A 27,474-nucleotide genomic window follows, 5' to 3' on the forward strand; every position below is an offset into this window, starting at 1 on the left:
GCACCCTTGTACTGGGGCCACATTTACATGGTGTTAGGAAGGTAATCTGCAGGTTAGTCCTGCTGGGACGTGCATTTGGGTAGAACCTCTGGACTTAGCAGTTCTTTCTCTTTTCTTCTCATTTATGTTTGGAAAAGAAGGGAAGAAGGAAAAATTTTCCCGTGTTTTCTGGTGAGTGGTTATGTTATTACTCTTTGGATAATGTCTTTGGAAACCTAAGCCCAACCTGAAACTGGATCTTACTCAAGAGGTTGAAATAAAGATAAGAATTATAACACTATCATAATCACTAAAAGGGATCTTCATTTTGTGTGTAGATTGTGCTTCAATTAATGTGCCTTGTTGAAAATATATGAGTTGAAAAGTGGGTACAACACATCACCGGTTGAAATAGCTAAAGAAACCATTCCTCTCTTTGGCGGAAATTGTACCATGTCATGTTGTCACATAAGGAGTGAAGCAATAAGAATGAATATTTATTCCAATGAGCAGTGTCTTCAGAGGTTTCCATGATGTTTCTAGAGCTCATTATCTACAGAACTTTTATTGTCTATTAAGTAGAGAATGTTAATTAACTTTGCTTTCACTGGCAAGCCTTCACTGGCTTTAGTTTGTTTTGATGGGAAGCATGTAATATATCTTATATCTCAGACGTTACTACTTTTTGATATTTAATTATTCTTGAATATCCAGAAATTCATGAATTGAGATCATAGTTTCACAAATCATGCATTAACAAAATTATATATACATCTTGGGCCGGGCATGGTGGCTCATGCCTGTAATCCTGGCACTTTGGGAGTCTGAGGCGGGTGGATTGCCTGAGGTCAGGAGTTTGAGACCAGCCTGGCCAACATGGTGAAACCCCATCTCTACTAAAAATACAAAAAATTAGCTGGGCATGGTGGTTTGAGCCTGTAATCCCAGGAGGGTAATCTTGGGAGGCTGAGGCAGGAGAATCTCTTGAACCCTGGAGGCGGAGGTTGCAGTGAACCGAGAATGCGCCACTGCACTCCAGCCTGGATGACAGAGCGAGACTCTGTTTCAAAAAACAAAACAAAACAAAACAACCCAAAGTTACACATACATCTTGAAATGGCTTGCAAAAATAACGATCTATCATCACTTTTTGTTATTCAAAGTAATCGAAATCATACAACTCTTCCATTTAGGATCATCATATGAAAATATCCAGAAATGAAACAAAATACAATAATGTGCATCTGTAGAGAACAGTCTGTACTTGAATAATTAGTAAAAGGAGCTGTTGACCCAATTTCCTTTTAGATGGTGTGTAACATGGTTCACCATGCTTCTCTGATCCCTGGAATTACTTCTGTAAAAAGATTTGCAAAATTTTTATCATATACTGATTTAAACTCAGACTTCAGAAGGGTAAATGTGGATGAACATAACTTTCTAAATGTTTTACTTATGTTGTGGACCAGAGTCAACCTCTTTTTGCTCTGAATTAGTCTGGTCAGGTAATTGCTTATTTGTGGGAGTATATTTGTAAGGTCGTAAAAAGTGTGACGAAGGAGTTTTCCAAATTAACCTAATGCTCACTTTAAGAAAATGTTTCTTTTAGGAAAATCTCTTCCTCATTCTTATTTGTCAGAGGTACAACTGACAAGTTTTGATTTACTTGTAAATGTATTTTGAATCCACTTTAGTTCTCTTCTCTGAGCTTCCTCATTAGCTAAATTTTTAACATCTCTCATGTAGCCTGGGCAGTGGGCTTTTAACTGAACTTTTGCTTTTTTCTCATCTCTTGTCCAGTTTGTCCCTCACTTAGCACACTGAGTGCTATTTCTAAAAAGATCACGGCTTCCAGTGTGCTTGGAACAGAATAGAAACTGCTTGTCATGTCGTATAAGGAACTGCCTGACCCATTCCCCATTATCCTCTCCAGGCACATCGCCCACTCCCTTTCTCTCATAGGCACACGTTTAATTCTTCCAAAGCCCTAAGCTCTTTCTGCCTCAAGTCTTCACGCAGAACCTCCCCATCATTAAGTGGTAGCTAATGAGACCTTCTCAGAGATGTCTTTATTCCCAACACTTGAGCACCCTCATCCCTATTTTTAAAAATCATTTATCCCAGTCTGTTTCCTGTGTAGTGCTTAGTATACACAGCAGAATTTATTTCTTAGTTGGGTTGCTTGTATTGCCCTTCTCCACCACTCAACTGTGAGCTTGACTGGGGAGGAATCACATCTATTCCTTTGACTAGAATATTCTCAACAGTTTGCAGAGTGAATAAATGAAATTACCTTTTAAAAATCTGTGCAAATATATCTGTTGGATCAAAAGGCACATATAGTCCAAATTTTTCATAGATTGTCATCAGTATGACTATACCAATTTATGTTCCCACCGACAATGTAAGAGAATGCCTGTCCCTCCTCCTTGTCTGTCTCCTTCTCATAAAGTTTGTTATTGGTAAATCTTTTCTGCTTCTTTTATGAGAAAAATAGCACTCATGAAAAAACATATTTTAGCTCTATTTAGAAATTTAAATGTTATTTAAATATTCTAATAATTTATTACAACATAAGAAATTAAAATAAGGTAAAGTATTTCAATAGTATATCAACTTAAGACACCAGATTGAGAACTTAGAAAGTTCTGGATCTTGGTTAGACCCAGGGGACCTGGCATCCCTCCTGAACCTAACGTTGTCCTAACTCTTCCATCATGTCAGGTGATAGGATGATATGATATGAAAAGATGAGAACCAACTATGCAAAGTCAAATATTAATTTACTACACTCTTTGGTTCTGCTACGTCCCCTTCATTTGTATATTTTACATCTTCCTTTTGATGATAAAGAGCACAATCCTCAGAAGTCCTCAAGTATTTTTAAGTAACGTGGGAGAGTTGGCTTCTGTTTTTCTAGTAATCAAATTGTATCGGTCTTATTGTTGGTAATTTCTGAGGAGGGAGATTTTCTTTTTTATGAGTGTTTTAATTTAGATCTCCACCCATGGGAAGGAATAACATGTAGACAGCTCCACCAGCTTCTGAAACCACAGCCTGGAGTCCTGCCTGCTAATGGAAATGTATGAAGCAGCATCTGTGTTTCTTGCCATGCCGCGGATGCCTGTCTGTAGAAGAATGGAGTCTGAAAACAGCATGGAACGTTAAGGAGAAATGACCTCCAGGATTTCAGGAATGACTGCAGATGACAACCACTAGCTCTATCATGATGAGGAAGGGAAATGCTTCTAAAAGAGGAGCCTGTCATTGTTTATTCTTCAGAGTCAGCGCATTTTTCTACCAAAGACTCATGTATTACCGGCTTTTTACCTAGTGGGGCATCACAGACTGATACTTTTATGATTAGTGAGTTCCAGGTTCGTTTGTCAAACCTGTAAAACTTGCACAACTTATTGTACTCTGTGTTTCAGTGTTGGTGTTTTAAGAAGGAACTACAAAACCTCCTGAAAAGATTAATTTCAGAGAGAACAGCCATTTCAAGTGTCTTATTTATTTATTTTTTGGCTGCATTTTTCAGGTGACAGAATAACGCGTTCATCTCAAGTGGATCTGTAGTGCTTAGGAAAGCACCAAACTTTTAGTTTACACGCACGACTATTTTCTCTGCAGTTTTGGACATGTTTAACTGACTTTCCTTTGAATAAACACAATATTCTATTCACTGACGTTAAGAAGTAGATTAGAATCTATTACTTACCTGAATTGTTAATAAATCTGTCTTATACATTAAAATGAGACTGCAGTCACGCCCTACTCTCCCCTTTGAGCTATGTATTCATCTCCTGAAACTCCTTGCTATTGCCACAGGCAGCTGTAAATTAACTTAATAATGCCGCACTGGACACCATAACCTGTAACCTACAGGAGGGGTGTCTAATCTTTTGGCTTTCCTGGGTCACATTGGAAGAAGTATTGTCTTGGGCTACATGTAAAATACACTAATACTAATGATAGCTAATGAACCAAAAAAAAAAAAATCTCATGATGTTTTAAGAAAGTTTACAAATTTGTGTTGGGCCGCATTCAGAGCTGTCTTGGGCCACATGTGGCCCACGGGCTGCAAGTTGGACAAGCTTATCCTATAGCTTAACAATGTATAGCCAATCGTGAATCAATATCATTTATATTATTTATAATATTATTATAATATTATTATAATATTATTTATATTTTAATATTATTTATAATATAATATTATTTGTAATATTAATATTATTATATTACTTATAATATTATTATATTATTATAATATTATTTATAATATTATTATAATATTATTTATATTATTATAATATTATTTATAATATTATTATAATATTATTTATAATATTATAATATTATTTGTAATATTATAATAATATTATTTGTAATATTATTTCTTTAAACCAGTGAGAATTTCTGACAAACAACTTTGTATCAGCCTATTCCTGGTCCCCATTTTTTGCCTTTACAAATCCACTTGTTGCTAACTGGAGTATATACTGAGGGCAACTTGAATTTATATCTATGCTCCTGGGTTGCAGTCCTCTAGTTTAACTCAAATAAACTATCTACTTAAGTTAAAAAAAATCTGCCTTACAGAAAAATGCGTTATTAGCCTATAGTTTTTTCTTTATTGTTTCGTATTAACATTTAACATCATTTCAATTTCTTTACTGAAACTTCTTAAGATTCCCATGGATTCATTCAGTCTGAATTCTAGGTGTGCTTCTCAAAGCACAATTTTTGCAGCATAAATTGATGTTTTTGATCTGAGACTGGCACAGCTGCAACATATCTGGCCTTTCTTCTGGAAGGTACGCCTAAAAGAGATTAAAGGTAGAGAAAACTCCACCTCTGCTCTTCTTCATTAGCACAGCATGACCATGAGTCAGTTTAGGCTTCCTTTTTGATGCATTAGACACCAGGCCAATTTTATGGATGTTTGTTGCTCAACTTGTGCAACATGGTGGCTTAATGTCAGTCTTCAGTGTGAAGTCAGGATGGACAGATTGTCAGAACACCTCTTTATTTCTTTAGACTCTGAAGTGATGCAATTTCTGCTAAATTGGGTTGGTCTGCTTTCATTTGAGGGCAGTGCTTTGAGCTTGTGAAATTTTATCTCCAGTTACTAAATGTTGCTATACTGAAGCTCCTCAATATTCTTTATTTATTATTGTTTTTTGAGACAGGGTCTCACTCCTGTTGCCCAGGCTGGAGTGCAGTGGCATGATCATGGCTCACTGCAGCCTAGACTTTCCGGGCTCAGGTGATCCACCCACCTTATCCTCTCAAGTAGCTGAAAGTACAGGTGCACGCCACTACACCTGGCTAATTTTTTGTATTTTTGTGTGTGTGTGTGTGTGTGTGTGTGTGTATATATATATATATATATATATATATATATATATATTTTTTTTTTTTTTTTTTTTTTAAGTAAAGATGGCGTTTTGGCATGTTGCCCAGGCTGGCCTTGAACTCCTGGGCTCAGGCTATCCACCTATCTTGACCTCACAAAGTGCTGGGATTACAGGTATGAGCTGCTGCGCTAGGCTGCTCCTCAATATTCAGTTGATCCATTAAGGTTTTCCTTTTTGGGGGCTATATTTTGATAATTTACATTTTGTAGGAAATTATATCTCCCAATGTTTTCAAATTTATTATTACACATGTGCACTTAGTACTTTTCTTAGAAATTTTAAAGTAAATTTTTATAGAATAAATATATAAATGAATAACTTTTCTTTATCCTAGTAATAAGGATCTAGAGAGTGAATCGAAAAAAAGAATCTATTCACAATCTCAGTTAAAAATTGTAAAATTCTTGCAAGTTACTTTCCTAAGAATCCACAGAAGAATATTAATAAAGGACATAAAATAGGATCAAAGAAAATAGACATTATTAGATTTCTGGATGAAAATAATTACTATTATAAAATATCAATCCCTAAAAAAATGCTTAATGCAATTCTCAGACTTGACCCATAGTATAAGTGGGGAATAGAGGTGGGAGAGAATGAAAAAAATCTGAAAGTCTATGTGAAAGAAAATATGTACCTAAAAGCTAATAAAAGAATAATTATGAAGAATATTGAAGGGTTTTGTCTTACCAGATATCAAAATTTACTATAAGGATACTATTATTCAAAAAGCAACTGTTAGATATAATTATTGTTTCTGAACGCACATTTCTATGTGGGAGGTTTCAGCTACAGGAAATCTAACCTTGCTCCCCATCTCTACTTTGCGCCTGTTTTTGGATGTAGGAAGAAATCATCTGGTTGATGAGCTTGGGAGAAGAAACTAAACTTGCTTGGTTCAGCCCATTGTTCTTGACCCCATGAATCCTCATCTAGAGTTTTCTCTCTTTTGAAGCCAGCCTGTTGACAAGACGCATCTTGTGCTTATGCTAGCTATAAGCTCAAAGAGGCACCCTCCATCTTTCTGCCATGGTTGTGGGGTTTGTCTGTGACTGGGTGAGAAAATTCAATTCTGAGATGAGTATTAGGATGCTCACTGTGACTGCCCATCTCAACCATATCACCCACATCTATTGTGTTACAAATTATAAAGCTTATATATATATATATATATATATATATATATTTTATCTCTTTTCTATATCTTGTTTCTCATTTGCATCTAATATGTTGGTTCCCTAACATTTAACAGATATGTCATTATGCTAGGAATAGATACATAGAATACATAAAGTATAATATTTTGCACGTAATAAAAATAATTAATTAGAGATATACCAGGTGACTTAGAGGTATACGTACAGGGTGTTTTTGAGTGAGAAGAGCAAGATGTAGAATAGTGAATGTAGTATTGTGTGTGTGTGTGTGTGTGTATTGTATATGACTGTAAATGATTATTTGAACATAGAAAAAACTGTGAAGGATCAAGAAAGGCTATTAGAGTGGGTTTTTTATGCAAGAAAACACTACTATGATGTGTTTAACTGAGGGGAGAGGTAGCTAAGCGATAAAGGAAGTGGAAAAAGATTTCACTGAGAACTCTGGAATACGTATCCTAACACCACACTTATTCATCTTTGTCAAATTAAATACATATTTGAAACATTAAAATTAAAAATAATGTCATTGATATGTTTAATATATTTCCTTTCAAAGTATTAACTATTAAGATAAAAGAATGTTTAGTATTTCATGTTTAAAACTATCTCGAAAAAGATGAACTTTACTATTTGATGTTTAAAACTATTTAGAAAAAGTTTTATATATATACATGTGTAATTATTATTTTAGAGCTTTGTCTAGTAACAAAAATAGCATAAAAATACTCTGCCGTTGGATTTCTCTGAGTCATGTGTTTTGCGCTAAATAAGAACAATGTGGTCTGAAAACACATGCGTCAGTTCTGCTTGTGCTGCTGAAGGTATTGACAGAGTGATCAACTGTGTTCATTTATTTTTCACATGACTGACAGAGATGTGCACTTGAATTAAAAGAGACAGGGGAAAAAATAGGGAAGAACCTTATTTTTACTAGCAGTTTGAAATGAAATCCCCAAAGAGCATCGTTCACTACTTTGGAAATAACATTCTTACTGCTGAAGACAGAGGGAGAGAATTGCTGTCCTGGCAATGGGTGTCAATAAAAAAGTGACATTACTAGGGGCACTGTGATTCACTAGCAATTTCTAGGAGCACAAAAAGTTTAAAAAAGTGATCCCAGCTGTACCATTGGAAACTCTGGCCCATAGCAGGTGGGTAGCTCCCAGCTGGTGAGCATAGAGGCTAGTTATCCTCATCACCAAGCCCAAGGCAATGATCTGGGAGAGTCTTGTCAGCTGTGAGCCAGCATCTCTCTCCAATGGGTCTAATTCAAGAGGCTAACCACGATAGGAAGTGGGGTCTCCAGGCAGTGGCTTCAGATGTGTGGCTGGATCATAAATCAAAGCAATCCTGAATTCATGCAAGCAATTCAGGAAAAAGCATGCAGCCCAAAAGAGTAGATCTCCTTTGGAGGAACTAGCCTGTAAGCTCTCAGAGGGCAGGGGTCAGGTCTCTCATTGGCCACTTCTCACCTGGTCCACTACTTGGCTCTCAACAGCCACTTGTTGAGTAAATAAGTGGAAGGATGAATCATTGGATGTGGGAATAGAGATGAAGGGAATTGAATTGTGATCCTTAGCTGTGCTCCAGATAGAGCTGGTCAAATAAAAGCTAGAAGCCAGGGTCCCCATAATCCCCTTGAGGCTATAATCTAAAGATCATTGAACACCCAAATACACTTTTATTTCAAGTGAGCAAGGGAGATGATGTTTACTGAATACCCTTTATATACTTAATTGTGGTACTAAGTATTTTTTAAAATATTATTTATTTAATTCTTTAATTTCTCAAACACCCTGTAAAGAATAGATTATTAACTCTTTTTATAGACAAGGTAACAAACACTCAGAAATGGTGAACCCAGTAATTTATTCAAAATCACCATACTGGTAAGTGGTGTAGCTGAATATTTGAACCAGACCTGTCTGACTTCAAAGTTCATGCTTTTCCCACAACGCCAATGACTCTGAAAGGAAAGGCATAACTACATAAGAGAACATTTCATAATTTGGTAGAGAGTGCGTTTTTAGTCTTCATGTCCCCTTATTTGCAGACTGAAAACAAAGCAGTCTTATCGGCTATGACTTTGGTTTTTAAAAATCATGGTATTTATTAGAATTTCAAATAATTACAGATTTGTATGTTTATCAAAAGGGGTTGTGGGTTTATAAAAGTTGAAAAATACTGTACTTGTGTATTTTGTGTTCATTCTCTTCTTAAACTGTTTTAATCTTTATCTTTGAAGTTATATTTAAAAAATCAAGGAATTACAATATCTTAATATTTAGTCATGAGTTACTTGTTTTTTTTTTCAAAAAAAATTTAAAGACAAATTTTTAAGAGAAGTATTTAGATTCACAGTGAAAATGAGAGGAAGGCACAGAAGATTTCCCCTATACTCCCTACCCCCCATAGCCTCCCTGATGATCAACATCCCCCACCAGAATGGCATATTTGTAACAGTAATGAATCTACACAGACACATCACAATCACCGTAGTCCATTGTTTCCATTAGGGAACACTTCGTATTATACATTTGGTGGATTTGGACAAAAGTGTAATGACATGTATGCACCATTATAGTATCATACAGAGTATTTTCACTGCCCTAAAAGTGCTCTGTGCTCTGCCAATTTATTCCTCTCCCTCCCCAACCCCTAGCAGTCACTGATCTTTACTGTCTCCGGAGTTTTGTCTTTTCCATAATGCCACATAGTTAGAATCATACAGAATGTAGCCTTTTCAGAGTGGGCTTCTTTCACTTAGTAATATGCGTTTATAGTGCTTAGATGTCTTTTTACGGCTTGATAGTGCACTTCTTTTTAGTGATAAATAATATTCCATTGTCTGTCTGTACCAGTTAATTTATCATTCACCTACTGAAGAATATTTTGGTTGCTTCTCAGTTGTTTTGGCAATTATGAATTAAACTGCCATAAACATCTATGTGCTGGTTTTCATGTGGACATAAATTTTCAGCTTCTTTGAGTAGACACTAAGGGGTGTGACTGTTGGATCATATGGTAACAGTATGTTTAGTTTTTAAAGAAACTGCCAATTGTCTTCCAAAGAAGTTGTACCATTTTACATTCGCATCAGAAATGAATGAGAGTTTCGGTTGTTCCACATCTTTGACAGCACTTGGTGTTGTCAGCATTTTGACTATTTTAATTGATATGTAGTATTACCTCATTGTTGTTTTAATTTGCATTTCCCTGATGATATATCATGTGAAGCATATCTATTTGCTATTTATGTATCTTCTTTGATGAGCTGTCTATTAAGGTCTTTGGCTGATTTTTAAATCAAGTTGTTTGTTTTCTTACTGCTAAATTTTAAGGGTTATTTCTATATTTTAGATAACAGTCTTCTATCAAGATTTGTCTTTTACAAATATTTTCTTCCAGTCTGTGGTTTATCTTCTCATTCTCTTGACATTGTCTTCGCAGAGCAGACATTTTTAATTTTAATGAAATCTAGCTTACCAATTATTTCCTTTATGGGTCATGTCTTTTGTGAACTAAAACGTCATTGCCATATTCAAGGTCATCTAGGTTTTCTCCTATGTTATCTTCTAGAAGTTTCATAGTTTTGCATTTTACATTTTAACTCTATGATCCATTTTAGTTAGTTTTGTGAAAGGTACAAGATTTGTGTCTAGATTCACTTCTCTGCATGTTGATGTCCAGTTCCAGCACTAGTTGATGAAAGACTATCATTTCTCCATTGCATCGTTTTTGCTCTTTTGTCAAAGATCAGTTGACTATATTTGTGTGGGTCTATTTCTGGGCTCTCTATTCTGTTGCACTGATTTAATTGGCTAGTCTTTAGCCAATATCACACTGTCTTGATTACTCAAGTTTCATAGCAAGTCCTGAAGTCAGGTAGTGCCAGTCCTCCAACTTTTTGCTTCTCTAAAATTGTTCTGGCTATTCTGAATCTTTTGCCTTTCTGCATAAAGTTTATTTTGTTTGTTTGTATTTTTTTTTTTTTTTTTTTTTTTTTGAGATGTAGTCTCACTCTGTTGCCCAGGCTGGAGTGCAATGGCACAATCTCAGCTCACTGTAACCTCTGCCTCCTGGATTCTAGCAATTCTCCTGCCTTAGCCTCCCCAGTAGTTGCAATTACAGGCATGCACAACCACACCCAGTTAATTTTTTTTTTTTTTTTTTTTTGAGTAGAGATGGAGTTTTGCCACGTTGGCCAGGCTGGTCTTGAACTCCTGGCCTCAAGTGATCTGCCCACCTCAGCCTCCCAAAATGCTGGGATTACATGTGTGAGTCACTGTGCCTGGGCCTTTCTACTTAAACTTTTGAATCGGCTTGTTGATATCAACAAAATAACTTTCTGGGATTTTGATTTGGATATAATTAAGTCTATAGGACATGTTGGGAAGAACGGACCTCTTGACAATATTAAGGCTTCTGATCCATGGACCTGAAATATCTTTCCATTTTATTTAGTTCTTATTTGATTTCTTTCAAAAGTTTTGTAGTATTCCTCATATATATCTTAAACATATTTTGTTAAATTTATACCTAAGTTCTGAATTTTGGGGGATGGTAATATAAGTGACATTGTATTTTAAATCCCAAATTTTACTTGTTCATTATTGGTATATGGGAAAGCAATTGATTTTTTTATTTTAAGTGTATCCTGCAATCTTCCTGTAATTGCTTATTAGTTTCAAAAATTTTTTGGCTGATTCCTTCAGATTCTTTACATAGACAGAACAGTTTTATTTTTTTTCTTCTCAATCTATATTCCTTTTACGTCATTGTCTTGTCTTACTGCATTAACTAGTGCAATATGACATTAAAAAGGAGTGGTGAGAGGAAACATTCTTGCCTTTTTTCTGATCTTACTGAGAAAATCTTGGAGTTTCTTATCACTAAGTATGATGTTAGCTGTAGGTTTTTTGTAAATATTCTTTATCAAGTTGAGACAGTTTCCCTCTATTTTTAGTTTACTGAGATTTTTTTTTTTTTTTAATCATGAATGAGGGTTGGATTCTTTTTTTAGCTTGTTGATGTGATGGATTACATTAATTGACTTTGAAAGGTTGAACCAGTTTTGCATACTGGGATAAATCCCATGTGGTTGTGGTGTATATTTTAAAAAATAAATTGATGGATTTTATTTGCTACTTTTTTTTGAGGATTTTTGTATCTATGTTCATGAGAGATATGATCTGTAGTTTTCTTTTTTTTTTTTTGGTAATATTTTTGTCCAGTTTTGGTATAGAAGAATGCTGGCCTCATAGATTGAGTTAGGAAGTATTCTCTCAGCTTCTATCTTCTGATAGAGACTTTAGAGAATTGGTATAATTTATTCCTTAAATATTTGATAGAATTCACCAGTGAACCCATCTGGGCCTGCTTTGTGTTTGGAAAGATTATCAATTATTTATTAAATTTCTTTAACAGATATAGGCCTATTCGGACAGTGTATTTCTTTTTGTGTCAGTTTTGGCAGATCGTGCCTTTCAAAGAATACGTTTGTTTCATCTAGACTCTCTAATTTGTGGGCATAGAGTCATTCATATTATTCCTTGACTGTGCATTTAATGTCCATGGGATCTGTAGTGATGTCCCTTTTTCATTTCTGATATTAGTAATTTGTGTCATCTCTCTTTTTTTCTTACTTAGCCTAGCTAGAATTTTATTGATTTTTTTATCTTTTCAAAGAACCACCTTCTGATTTCACTGATTTTTCTCTATTGTTTTCCTTGGTTTCAGTTTCATTGATTTCTGCTCTAAGTTTTATTATTTCTTTCCTTCTGCTTACTTTGAACTTAATTTGCTTTTTTTTTTTTTTTTTTGTAGTTTCCAAAGGTGGAAATTTAAATGATTGATTTTAGATTTTTCTTTTTTCTAGTGTATACATTTAATGCTATAAATTTTCCTCTAATCACTACTTTCTCTGAATTCCACAAATATCATAAGTTTAGTTTGAAACATTTTAAAATTATCTTGAGATTTCTTCTTTGACCCATGTATTATTTAGAAGTGTCTTCATAATTTAAAAAAACCCTTTTTAGTATTACAAAAATAGTAAATATGCATTGCAGAAAGTTAGAACACCCAGTCCAAAAAGAAATTAAAGTCACCAAATTCTGACCACCAGAGAGTATTTTTATTAAAACCTTAAAGTACATGTCTTGTTTGTAAAATGGGATAAATTGCATCTTCTTTGCAAGAAGCATTTGGGAGAATTAAATAATTAAACAAGTGATGTTAAAAAAATACTTAGCATAACATTTAAGTACATAGAGGGTACTTAATAAATATTAGTTCCCTTTCCTGATTGAAATTCTTCCAGTTACTTTTCTATTCATATTTACTTGTCTTTTTGTACCAAGGTAAGATTCTACTGTAGGTGCTGTTTTGTTACTTGCTTTTTGCGTGAATGAGCTCTACCTTTTAGAGCTCATTAAATATTCATCTTCTTAATGTTAGTAAATACTTATCTTCTCTAATACTCAGTCCATATTCAAATTTCCTCAAGTAAACAAAACATGATTTTATAGTTCGTTTGTCCAAATCAGGATCTGATTCAGAAACACAATTTTTTCCTCAAATTTCTTTAACTTTAGCAGTGTCCTTTTATTTAATTATTCTTTTTAATATCAACTGGTTGAAAAAAACCGAAGCAGTTATCCAACAAAATGTTCCACTTTTGTATTGGTCTTGAGATGTTGTTTAACTTGTTCCTCTATCCTTGGATTTCTAATCCCTTGTGTTTTACTCCTATATTTAAAGATTTGTCAAATTCTAATTAAATATTTTTGTCCAGAATGCATCCTAAATACTTCATATTGCATCTTATCGGAAGACATCATAACATATGATTGACCCACTTGCTTCTTTTTTTTTTTTTTTGAAATAAGGTTGGATGGGGTCTTGCTATGTTGCCCAGGGTAATCTCAAACTCCTTGGCTCAAGCTTTCCTCCTGCCTTGGCCTCTTAAAGTGCTGGGATTTCAGACATGAGCTACTATACCTGGCTTTTTTTTTTTTTTTTTTGTCTGAATGCTGCTAATTGATTCAGGTTAAAATGGGAATGAAGACCCCAAGGGAGATTCTAGTGATCTGAAGTGACGGTCTATTTAACCTGCGAAACAAGTTCCAAAATATTTCAACAGTTGCAAAAATACACCAAATATTAAAGATATTAAACTAGTTCATGGTAATATGCTTCAAGGTCTAAAGACAAAGCGGCTTATCTGTGCAGCTGACTTCAGTGGTGCCCAATAGGTCCAGACTGTTACAGGTCTAGACGGGCTGAGAAATAAAGAACTGAAAGCTGGACCAGCCCAATTTCCTGCTTTCATCTAAACTTACTCTCCACAAATAATAAGAGTAAGTTTAAGTAAAGGAAATTTAAGTAAGGGAAACGTATGTTCAGGTTTGCATTTCAGATGTGTCTTTTCGGTGCCAGCACCAAAGAGGCACTAAAAATACACATCTGAAATGCAAACCTGAACATGTGTTTCCCTTACCTAAGTGTTTTCAATGTCTTCCCAAATACTGTAAGATAAACTTCCAGCTATTTTGAGTGACACGTGGTTTTCCAAAGCTTGGTCAATGACATTTTCAGTCTAATTTCCTGTCCTTCCCTGGCATGACTTTATGCTCTTTATGTGTGTGACATACTAGACTGCTGGTGGTCCCCCCACCACTGCTGGAACAGGACTCCCCCACCCCGTTCCTAGCTGCTTCCCTAGCACTAAGCTCAGGATCCGTCTTCTCCAGGTACTCGGCTCTGAGCTCGCATACTAGCCTGTGCTCTGTGTCTGCATGCCCACAGCACCCGGGTAGAGTTTTCTTAAAGGTTATATTAACTGAAATGTTGGCTTAAATTTGATCTCTGTTATTGGCCTTTGATTCCCCCAAGGGTGGGATTCTCTTTGTACCCCCAGTGCCTAGTCTATTCATAGCAGATACTGCATAAATATTTGTTGAGCTGAAGTGAACTCAGTGGATTAAAAGCCTGAGCAAAATATGAGCTAGAAATCATTCCTCTGAGGGTAACATCAAAGAACAGAGCGGTGGGGGGGCGGTCCTGGGAGGAAATCTAAGATCAGGGTCAGTGACATCAATTCAGACAGTAGGATATGGGCAAGTTTCAGTGTCTGAAACTTAAGGAATCAGAAGAGGCAGCTACTTAGTGCACCCAACTCCAAACCAGGAAATGACTGTGTTCTAGAAGGCGGACTCTCCCTCTCCTCTGCCTTGGGCTGGGTGGGAGGGGCTGGCTTCTAATCACCTTTCAGGGTGTGCCCTTCTTCCTGTCTTTCTGGACTCAGCCTACTCTTTCCTGGCTTTCTACTGTCTCTTGTTCCCTCATTTTTCCTTCCTGCTATTTCATTTTTTTTCCCTCTCTGCCTATTGATTCTTCTCTTTCTGTGTTTTTTTCTATTACTTCCCTCCTTTGTCTTTTCACTCTTTCTCATTACCTCTGGGCAGAATGAGGATCTGAAGCTTGTATCAATCTCTTTATCAGAGGAAAATTTTGTGTTTTGCATTTTCACTTAAAAATGTAAATGTCCCCAAATAACTTTTTCTCACTCTTAAAAAAATCAACTAATTAAAGTGCTTCATGTTAATTTAGATTTAATTCAAATCTGCTGTGCAAGAGCTTGAAGAAAAGCAAACTACTGTGTGTTAGGGGGAAATGTGACCCCCACCTTTACTGGGGTCAGGTTCAAGCATCCATCCTCCTGATCCATCTATTATCCCCCCGATCCATCTATCATTCCCCCGATCCATCTATCATCCCCCTGATCCATCTATTATCTATCATCATCCATCGATCAGGGGGATGGATGTCCTGACAAAGGTGTGAGCATCCCCTTCTCTTTCAGCCCAACAAGAAGGACAACACAGGGAAAGAGGTGAGGTTAACACAAAATCCCAAATAATTCTGGAGTTCCTTTTCGAAGAGTTGTCCCTCAGGGAACAATTGTTCATTGCTCTCCAAGAGGTTTTGTCCAGTTTTCTCAATTGACTATAAAACATTCTGGGGATTGCATACCTCAATTGACTATAAAACATTCTGGGGATTGCATACCTGCAGCTTTACTCACAAAGAGGATCCTTTGGCACTGATTTCTTCTTGAACAAAATGCCTGGAATCTTCAAGTCATTCTCATTCAGGAAAGATATTTTATCCAACAGGGATTATCTTGCTAAACAGGAATAGGTGACAACTGGGCAATTTAACACCCAGAGATTATGTTGCCCAAGAAACTCACTTTTTGAAGGTGATGACTGTGAAGCCCAGAGGGATAAGGGACTGGTCTACCCTTCCATGGCCTGCCAGTGTTGATGACAAAGTGCTAGTAGATAAAGGGGACATGTATCAACATCTACAGGATGTGGTCTAATTTTATATTTCAAAAGTTGTTCAAAGCAAAGACAGTCAAAAGTGGGGTTTTCTAGGCTTCAGTTAAATGAGTGAAGAAATGTAATGCGCCTACAACCACAGCCTTATTTCCATGTAGATAAACTGCCTCTCCTTAGTAACGATTACAGTGGGCCTAGAGTAGGTGAGGATCATTGAGTACTCATTTTTACAAATTCTTCTCTTGCATTCTGGGGATTTAATGACTTTCTTACTTTCCCAGTGCTTTTTCAGAGGAGGTATTCTGTAGAAAGGACCTACCCAGTGCTTAACTTCCTGTGATGTGAATAATATCGAGTGTACTGATGGTATCTCTCGCATGCACAGCATTTGTTCTGCTCCGGGGGATCCTGCCTTGTGTCTATTGCTCTAGTTTCCCTCTTCCTAGCACTAAAACCCTTCCTATATCTCTCTCAACTTACTCACAGAATTCAAGCATTTGAGAGCCTGAGGAAACTTATAATGAACTAGTCTGGTGGCTTTCAAATTTCTTTTAACCACAATTCATGGTTAAAAACAGAGTTATGCCACCAACAAGTACACACACATACACACAGACACATGTACAGAAACGAAACAAAATTTTTAAGGCAATACTTACTCTTACTTTGTGTGATGTATTCAGATTTTTTAAAAATTTTATTAAATTTCATTAAAAATGTTTGTCTAGATAGGCATGCTAAATTGACTTTGTGATCCATAATTGGAGGTGTGACTAAAAATTTGAAAACCACAGATTTGGTCAAATTCTTTAATTTTATAAATAAGCAAAGAAATAGGAGCAGATTTTATGTGACTTATCCAAGAATTAGACCAAAGTATGAATAGAATTCTCAATCCAGTCATGCAAAGTTGCAAGCCTTGGTTGCAAGAAGCTGAAGCATCTAATATTTTACCCCAGAAAGGTTAATAACACATCTTTTTATAATTTATTTTTTTAAAAGATAGATTTTTCCCATAATCTACAGCTAATAGAAGAGATCGTTTTGGTAAAAATGTTAAGTGACTGAAGAAGGATAACTTAACAAATATTCATTTTACAGGCAGGTATTAGTGCCTAAGATGTACTGAACACAGTCTGACCTAGAGACATAAAGATAAATGAGATAATGGTATAATTTTAGATCAGGGTGTGCCAACAGGCATGGAAAGAAAGGAACTAATTCAATTTATGCTGTGAGGTGTTATACATGACTGATTGGTTATGCAAAATTGACAAATATTTAATGAATGTCCATTACGGTGATTGTATTTTCTAAAACTCAATTTAATGTGACAAGAATGTATACATAAGAGGACAACAGGTGGATGATTTTAAGTTAAGCCTGAGAGGAGTGGTGATAATAATTACAAACCTGCCCTGAAAATTCAGGAGGTATGGTTGCTATTAATCACGCACCCAACCCTTAGAGTCACCAATTGTTTCAACTTTCAGAACTCATGAGAAAGCATTTCCTTATTTTGACCAGATTTTCTTGTTGGTAAATTGATGGATGTTTTCTCTTTCAAGTAGTCACTGCTAATCTGTCTGCCTGTCATGGAGCTTAGTGGTTTCAACTTCAGATTTCATTTCTCAGCCTTTTTTCTTGTTAAGCTACTTGTTTTTCTGTCTTAGCTGAGGATGCTTGACAAGTACTTTGCCAAAACATGCAGTGAAATGAACACACCCTCATCTTCAGAGAAAGAACACTCCTTTTTATTCCATGGAAACCATAATTCCTAAGCTAGGGAGATTATCTGTGGTCTTTTCTCTTTATCCCCTCCTTTTGCCCTTTAGGGGAGAGAAGAGTGTGGAGGGAGGAATCGGGGAAGCCCAGTGCCCTACTGATGCTCTGGACTTTGTTTTTGGAGGTAGCCTGTGATGCAGGGCAGAAAAGAGCTGATGCCTTGGAGAGAGACTGGGAGAGGCTGGAGTTAATAGAGGGTAGGTGTCCTGTTCTGTCTTATTCTGCTAGTGAATTGCTCACTTTTTCAGATTCTCTGGCTTGCTTTCTCCTTTTAGAGAGCCTCTCGAGTCTCTTGACCCTCCCCTCAGAAAATCTGAAAATTGAGGAAGACACTAGCTTCCTAAATTAAAATAGATCAGTTACTTAGTTGATACCAAGTTACCTATGCGATAAAGAATTTTTCTTTACTTTTTGTTTCTTTAGATGATTGGTTGTTTTTTACTGATACATTTTATGAAATTGGGATGAGTGAAAAAGTGGTAAGGTTCTAGTTAACATTTTTTAGCACTTGCTCTGTGACTTGATCCTCAAGTACTACTAGATTTCAGTAGTTGGTGGAGGCATTCCGAGTCTTTGGTAAAGGATTCTAATCATGCTGTGAAGATTATGCTGCTGTATAAATAGATAACAGCCATCAGAAAAAGTTAGTAACTCTTATTAGCTTGCAACATTTGTTTGGGGAAGTTTGCACCCAGCTTGTAATTGTTATGAAAGTGATTACTATATAAACGGAATGTTCCCTCACACGTCCAGGTCTTCCATCCTATCCAAGGGATAAAACAAAACATTTTATGCGAGTTAAAATGTCAGTTGTCACAGTACCTTCTTTCTTGCCAACATCACAGTGCAGGTAAGGCAGAGCATATACGTTCCCTAAATTAAGGGAGGCAAAGAGAGGGGTGGAAATGGAAACTATGGAAATAGAAAATAACAAGGAGCAGGCTAGTATGTGAAATCCACAAATTGTGAAATATTAGTCATAGTGTAATATATTCTGGACAGTGTAAAAATCTTCAATTGTTTGAAATTAGGAATGAAGATAAGTAATAAGTGCCATCTCAGGATAAGATCCACCATTATCATGTCAGATCATGTCCTCTTTGCTGGGAATATATATATATATATATATATATTCTTGTTCTCATTTGCATTGAAGAATAAGCTGGGAATATTTTTTTCCGCTAAAACATGTATTTTAATCTAAGGATACTTATTGATATCTGTCAACCGAGTTCTATCAATCAGACCACAGGTAATACCTGGGAGATTCTCTTGTGGCATTGTGGTTCAGGTCCTCTCATGCCTATTTTCTTGGGGGAAAGAGTTCTTCAGGGTTCAAATTGTTAGATGTAATTTGGTTCTTTCTTAAAAAATTACATCCTCTAACTTTGGTTCTAGGACTATACTATTTGTAGATAGGGGCTGGACACATTGTAGATAGCAAAGCCTATATTGTCTTCAGTCCAAAAACCAAGTAAGTTTTACGGTCATCAAAAACAACTGGAACAACCTAACCCTTGGTAGCAGGGGTTATCTATTTAAATATGCCTTTATGATGCTGGCAACCTTATAAACAAATATAAGCTTCATAATGGTATCGGTTGGACTCACAGACTCAGAACTGGAAGGAAAACTAGAACTCCAGAGATACAAAAAAAATTATAGCTATGATTATTGTACTTTGATGTATAAGGTGTCTTCAGTAACATCAAGGACTATCTTGTTAACAGTGTGTTGTAATATACATATTTTAAAATATGTGCATAGTCATTAACCCCAAAACTTCAATTCTAATGGAAATAATGTAAAGTGCATGTTAAGCTCTATGCACAAAGGTATTAATCACACAATCACTTATAGTATAAAAGGAGTAGAGGAAACCTCAGTGTCCTTTCATGGGATGAAATACCTCTTAATGTATTTTACAAAGAATATGAAGCATAAAATGCAGGCACAGGCTTTTATATAGGATAATCTCAATTTAAAAAATAATGTATGCAATGAATATGGGTATTAGAGAAAAGCTAAATTTCAGTCACAGATTTCGTTTTCTTAGGCCTTATCTGTCAGTTGAAGGGTAGAGCTGTGTTAGCATTAGTTGAAGAGAATTATCATAGTGTTAGTTGTTGTCTCTGGGTAATGGGAAATGATTTTCATTTTCTTTTATATTTTTACATTTTCCAAATTTTCTACAATGAGCATGCTAATTTTATACTAGGAAAACAATCATCCTGCACCAAGAGCAAAAAAAACAAAAAAAAACCAACCTTGACATCTTAACAGAGTTTTTCTTTTCGTTTCATTTCTATTCCTTATAAATGTAGAAGGCATGTTTTTCTTGAGGTGGAGGACTAGGTCTGAGTCAGCTCCTTCAGCACATAGTCCTACATAGAGACCCTTATAGTTTGCAGGGCAATTCCTGGGCTCCGTGCTTTTAGGTTACAGCGCCACCTTTGGGATATAGCCAGTATCACTCGTTACCACCATTTGCTGATGATGTGAAAGGCACAATTATAGTACGATTTTGTGACCACCATTTGCTGATGATGTGAAATGAACAATTATAGTACGATTCTGTGATGTGGGCAGCTAATAATTCAGTTATTCCAATGGTTAAGATGTGTAGATGGAATGCATATTATTTCTTCAGTGCCTTGGTTCATTGAAACAACTCCTTGCTGATCTTCTCATCAACAGCTTCATTCTCTTCCTGTGCATGCCAAGGCAAACTTCACAAGTGATTTCAAATTCACTATTCTCCTTTAGGCATTTCAATGGTTCTCTTTCAGATTTAACTTTCAGATTAAAATGGAAATTCCTTAGCATGTCATTCATTTCCAGATTTCTGACTCCTTCCTGTCTTGTGATGATCTGCCTTTATTCTTCAGCCTTACCAGCTGCTTCCAGTTGTCGGAGAAGCCAGTCTTTCTTCATCTTTCCTGTTTCTCTCCTTCTCTCCAGTTCCATCCTATTGGCCTGGAATGCTCTTCTCATTTCTTCATCTGGCTATTTCCTGTGGTTCCTTCTAGGCTTGGCTCAAAGGTCATTTGTTATGGGAAGCCTTTCCAAACTCATTAAGGCTAGGCCCCCCTTCTCTTCTCCATTAACACTCTCATTCATACCCCCTTGTATAACTGTATCTCATATTGTATTTCAACCCTTTAATTCTTCCTGAATCTGACTGAAGTCCTTGATGGTAAGGACCCTAATTCACCTTTCTATCCCTAGCCCTTAGCTCATAGGCAAATAACGAAAATGCTCAAAAAACATTTAATGAATGAATGAATGAGCATTGGAATTGGTTCATGGTGATTTCCTTATAGTTTTTCTTTTCAATTTTCTTCATCTATAAAAGAAAGATCATAAGGTACATTAAATAAGAAAAATTTTGAGAAACAATTAGCCTAGTGCTAGACACATACTAGTAAATACTTGTTTTTTACTTTTTTTTTTTTTTTTTAATAATTCCTATCTAGTTTCATGTTCTTTACATATGGTGGCTCATGCCACACTGATATCAAAGTCCTCACCCAGTCACTGCCTCCTTGTTAAATACATAATGTGTATTTCACAAGACTTCCTAGTCAATCAATATTTATTCTGATCACATGCATGCATGGTGGCTTTTGTGCCAACATCTCACCATCACTCACCACACAAACTTGCTGCCTCCCTATCACACACACATTCAGCCTCTCTCTTACCTTTAACTCGGTAATCTTATCAATCTCAGAAAACCTTAGCTCTGTGAATTTCTAACCAACGTATGGTCCTTTTTTGTTTTCCTCTCTCTTTTCTTTTTCATTTTTTAAAAGTTGTATTTTAGAATCAGAGAGTACATGTGCAGGTTTGTTACAAAGCTGCACATGATGCTGAGGTTTAGGGTATGACTGTCAACAAGGTAGTGAGCACAGTACCAGATAGGTAGTTTTTCAGTCCTTGTCCCACACGCACCTCCACTCTAGTACGTCCTATGTCTATTGTTCCCATCTTTATGTCCATGGGTACCCAATGTTTAGCTCCCAGTTACAACTGAGAACATGTGGTATTTGGATTTCTGTTTTTGCATTAGTTCCCTTAGGGTAATCATTCCAGCTGCATCCACTTTGCTGCAAAGGACATGATTTTCTTCCTTTTTATGGCTGCATAGTATTCCATGTTGTATACATACCACATTCCCTTCATCCAGTCCATCACTTATGGGTACCTGGGTTGATTCCATGTTTTTGCTATTGTGAATAGTGCTGTGATGAATATATGGGTGTATGTGTCCTTTTGGTAGAGCAATTTATTTTCCTTTGGGTATACACTCAGTAATGGGATTGCTGGGTAGAATGGTAGATCAATTCTTAGTTCTTTGAGAAATCTCCTAACTGCTCTCCATAGTAGCTGGAGGAATTTACATTCGCACAAACAGCGTATCAGTGTCCACTTTTCTATGCAGCCTTGCCAACATCTGTTATTTTCTGACTTTTTAACAAAAGCCATTCTGACTGGAGTGAGATGCTGTCTTACAGTGGTTTTGATTTATATTTTCTGGTCCGCTTTTTAAGAAGAGTTTTCTCAATGCTTAGGGTCAATCTTTTATGCCAACAGCAATAAATACAGGTAGTCTTCAATTTTCATTTGTTCCCCTTTCATTCAACTCACTTTATCTACTATATATACTGGCACCCTGACACTACCTTTCTCATGCACAATTCAGCTAGTGAACAAACACTTTGTGCTAGCACATGCTACCTGCCTGCCAACACTTCAGTAACCAGACAATACACACTGTTATCTGTAAAATGGATTTATACAATTTTATTTATAAAAAGTATATATAAATATATAAATGGATGTATATAATTTATATAATTGTTTGAATAGTTTTATTGCCTTTTACCTTATTATTTTCAAAAATGATAAAACATCTCACAATCTTTGATTTGTTTGCTTTCTTAATCCATAAAAGCACTGGCAAAATTGTTGCCAGTAATTCCTTCTCATTATCAACTGGCTTTCTTCAGCTTACTGTTATTTCAAGTAAGCTAAAATAGAATTTAAATAAGTTGTCTTAGTAAATTAATTTTCATTATCTGTATTCGATATTTAGTCTATGTTTAAAATACTGTAGCAATCATTTACATATTTCAACATTTATGATAAAAATGGAAAATTATCTCATATTTACTGATATTAAGTTGGCTTTCTGGAAGTGGGGTTTTTCCATGTGACATGTAAGTTTAAAGTTTAGGATTCATTTATTTGGCTTTCACGTTGCTTTGGAAAATGTGATTAAAATAAATAACTTTTATCTGGTTCTTAATACTGAGAGCTCTATTTTGCTGCCTCTCATATAATTTTTTTGTTACTGAATTTGTACATAAGAAATAACTTCAAAAGAAAAGAAAAGCTATTAATAAACTAATGGCTGTAATGAAAGCAATCTTATTATCAATGGACTCTGTCAGTGATCAGCACATTTCCAGAAGTATTAGCATTCTTCTAAATCATTTATCCTGTGTAAATGTCATAATGGAAAAGGCAAAGTTACAAATTAATGCCGGGGTTTTGAAGACATCAAAGTTATTAATGTATACATTCAATTTAATTTTAATTAATTCTAAACATATCCTTCAAATTTCTTTTAACTTGAATGTATTAGAAGTGCCAAGATAATAATAATAAAAGAAGAGTCAATGGGTGGGGACTGTACTTACCAGATAGTAAAACACACTGAAAACAGTATACTACAGCTGTAACAATAGTCAAAATTATCAGCATACCCAATAATATATCAATCTAATAGAAGAGAGACTAGAAATGTACTTAAGTATGTATGGTAATTTATAATATTTATTGATTTTTTTATTATCAACTAATATTTACTGAATGCCAAATTCTGTATAATGATGAGTAATATCAAGTAATTATAATCTTTATTAGATTACTAAACATTAAAAAGCTGATAACATCAATTATTATTAGGTCTATGGCTAAGCAAGCTCTGTCAGGAACAGCTGGCAGAAGTGTAAATGGACATTCTTGTTGACAGAAAAATTTGGGAAAACGCTATAAAAATTATGTGTCCATATACTTTGATATGGCATCCCTCTTTAAAGAGTCTATCCTATACAAATATTTCAATTTCCATGTGTTTGTTCTTATAGGTACATGTATATTATGTCTATATTAGATATGTAAATATTCATTGTAGCGTTATTTGTAACAGCAAAAACTGAAATCAACCTAATTTTCTGGTCATAAGAGAATGGTTAAAAAGGTGTGGTGCAAATTTATGAATATTATGCAGATTTTTGAATGAATGAGGTTGATAAACATGTGCTGACACAACATGATGTTCATGATAAGGTGAGAAAATCAAGCTACAGAAAAGTATACTAGAAAAAATTCGATGACAAACTCTTGGCACTAAATTCACATTCTAATACCTCTGTTTGGCTAACTGTAGGAAAAGCAAATCTGCTGCCACTGCTTTAAAAACTGGCTGTATTGGTTATCTGTGCTGGATTGATAATTACCAATTGTCAATTTTGCTCTTCCATCACCCACTTTTAAGGCCTTTGTGGAACTACGTTTCCCAGCTTCACTTTCTCCGTAGCATTTTTAGAATTTAGTTTACCCATCTATACCACAATTTCTTTCAAAAAGCACGTGAAGTTATTTTCCGTGACTTTATTTTAGTACTCTTTCTGCAAAAGATCAATTTCTCCGGAAATGTGATTGTCTTGTTAGTTAATATGCTTGCGTCTTCTCCTAAAGGGTGACATTGACACAAGCTTTTTGGAGATCTTTCAGAAGGCTGCTATCTAGAGGCGACACTGTTGAACTGCAGACACTTACTTTCAGGTGCTTGAGAGACCTTGACTATATTTTTCACTTCTAAAATTAAATGAATGCATGCTATATACTAGACATTCTAACACCACAGATATAGAAAGGAGAAATGCATTGTCCTTATTCTTAAGGGGCTCACAGGCTAGCAAGCACAGGGAAGTAGTGTGGTAATTTCTGAAGGGAATAAAGGAGAGCTAGCTATAACAATTGTCAGAATTATCAGCATACCTAATCATATATCAACCTAATAGAAGAGAAACTATTAGCAGCACCCAAGCAGGCTGGGGTGGTGGAAGAGATAACAAGAAATGCTTCTGAGAAGTGGCAATGCTTGAGGTGAGTAAGGAAAAGCCAAACAGATGAGGGCAGTGGAGAGGGCTCCAGATTAAGAAACTAGGGTGGAGCAGTGTGACAGAGGTATGAGAAAGCAGGCCCTGTTCTAGGAACTACAATTAGTCCAAACACCTCACTTAAAATGATAAAAATGGGAAGGGCATTCAATTTGCAAATACTTTGACTAACAAGTAAGATGATTAATTGGAATGGTTTTAGAAACATCAAGGACCTGCTCACCTCAGTGGTGAGCTAAAGGATTTCCTAGGCTTGGAATGGTGACTTATCAGAAGATCCTGACTTCCACAGAGACAAATACTAGGCTCTCCACCTCAGTGAACAAGCCACGTGGGTGTCTCAACAGAACACAGTCATGAGGATTCCTGAGGGCCATCTCAGTGCCACCTCATAAAATTGGGCCTGCCCATTGGCCAGCACAAAAAATTTCACTGGTTCTCAATTTCCTACCAAGTTAAATCCAGCCTCCTAATTGGATTCAAGATCCTTCTATAGGCTGCCTTTCATATATCCTTCCAGAATTAAATAAAAAGAATTTGGCATATAGCAGTAAGATTTTTGGAGTGAGTCCTGGGTTTGGATTTTAATTTTGCTACCCACTTAACCTCTAACAAAAATGATTTCTGGCCACGTGCGGTGACTTACGCCTGTAATCCCAGGACTTTGAGAGGCCGAGACTGGCGGATCACTTAAGATCTGGAATTTGAGACCAGTCTAGTTTAGTAGAACCCCTGTCTCTACTAAAAATACAAAAATTAGCCATGTGTGGTGGCATGCACCTGTAATACCAACTACTCATGAGGCTGAGACAGGAGAATTGCTTGAACCCCGGAGGTGGGGTTGCAGTGAGCCGAGATCGCGCCATGCACTCCAGCCTGGGATACACAGTGAGGCTCCATCTCAAAAAATAAAAAAGGATTTCTCTTAGCTCAGCTTTTGTGTCTTCATCTATGACATGGGTATAAATCATACCTCATAGTGTTATTTTGATAATTCAGTAGGATAGTATATTTTGAATAAATAATGCAGTAACCATCATTTAAAAATGACTGACTATATGATAATTTTAAAATTCCTATTTTGTTTCAGACATTTTTGTTTTGATTTAATTTAATGTAACTTAATTTAGGAGAGCTAAGTAATTAAACATGAGGCCAAAGTACATAAGAAAGTGGCAGTCTTTTATTGCAAATATGCATACACTCTTAGACGAGGTTCTCTGGTCCTCAGGTGTGGGGGGCCAGGGAAGTCACGCCGGCACTCTCGGGTGATGTTCTCCGGTCCACGAATGTGGGGGGCCGAAGAAGTCACACTGGCTCCGGCCGGCGGCGGACTTTTATGCCTGGGAGCTGGAAGGGGAGGAGTTCGGGGTGTGTGTGTAGGAGTGGCTTCTTAAATTTCAGTGTCCTCGGCTTGACGTCATTCTGCGCATGCTCAGTTGATTTGGTTCTTTTCCCGGGCGCGGGAAAATCTGTGAAGAACCCGGAAACAACAGGGACTGCTCCATCTTGTTCACCTTCCTCCATCTTGTCCCTTTTCCTTCACCCAAACAGTCCAACCTCTTATTGATTATAAGAATTTAGGGCGCCGTGGTCTGTCTGGCTGCTTCCTGCTGTTAAGGGGCATAGTTAGGGTCTGAGGTTGGCAGTCGGGTGTAGGGATGCAGGAGCATTTGGTTGAAGGTGACTCGGGTGATCTCTTGGACCTTGGCTCGGAAAAAATTTTATTAGAATGGGAGTAAGACATAACATAAGGCAGAGGATTAGTATGGGAATTAGGAATGGAAGCATCTGCTGTACTACAGGCGGTAGCCATACCGGTGGTCCGGGGGTTAAGGGGGCGTTAAATTGTTGAAGCTAGGGAAACCCCGATAATTAAGGGAAGAAAAACAGCCCGCTTTTGGATGTTATTGCTGGAGCTGAGCTGGGAAGCTAGTTCAGACAATTCTCCTTCGCTATATAGGGTTAAGCTAGGCACTAAAGATACCGGAATGCAAAGGGACTGGGTGATGGAGGTATGGTTAAGAGTTTTAGATAGAGTTTGGTTACACCAAAAGTAGCCTCCAACAGGGGCCGTCTGGGTCCTGCTGGGAGCTTATGTGCAATTACACCATGAAGAGTTTGGCGTAGAGTAGCAAAAAGGAATCTCTGTCTCACTGTCTCTCTTCATATCTCTCTCTCTCTGTCTCTCTCCATCTCTGTCATCTCTGTCTCTCCCCATCTCTGTCTTTGTCTCTCTCCACCTCTGTCTCTCTCCATCTCTGTCTCTCCCCATCTCTGTCTTTGTCTCTCTCCACCTCTGTCTCTCTCTATCTCTGTCTGTATCTCTTTGTCTCCATCTCCATCTCCGTCTCCGTCTCTCCACCTCCCGCTCACCAAGGCTGCTCCCCTCACCAACTCCCCTACCTCCTGGCTTCTCCCTATCTCTGACTCAACAGGGACTGAGGCCCTTGGGGAGGTCTGGGCTTTCTACTGCCTTCTGGTTACAGCCTCTCCTTCCCTGTATCTGTCCTTCATCCTGGCCTAATGAGTCCACATTTTATTTAGGGAGAGGGCAGAGTGACAACCCTGGGTGGAGGGGGGGGGGGCA

General features: G+C 36.6%; 1 protein-coding gene across 20 annotated transcripts in view; it reads right to left on the minus strand.

Moving 5' to 3' along the window:
* TTR (transthyretin) overlaps positions 1-27,474 on the minus strand; it is a 1,143,467-nt gene that overhangs the window by 154,137 nt on the left and 961,856 nt on the right. The window contains exon 1 of one of the 20 annotated variants that reach the window (XM_050768303.1): positions 20,777-20,780. The exons of the other annotated variants lie outside the window; for them this stretch is intronic. The gene's annotated coding sequence lies outside the window, so the exon portion shown is untranslated. Of the gene's footprint in view, positions 1-20,776; positions 20,781-27,474 lie in introns of those variants that run through there. 20 annotated transcript variants of the gene reach the window in all.

This window comes from Macaca thibetana, chromosome 18, assembly GCF_024542745.1.
Source record: "Macaca thibetana thibetana isolate TM-01 chromosome 18, ASM2454274v1, whole genome shotgun sequence".
NCBI classification, from domain to species: Eukaryota; Metazoa; Chordata; class Mammalia; order Primates; family Cercopithecidae; genus Macaca; species Macaca thibetana.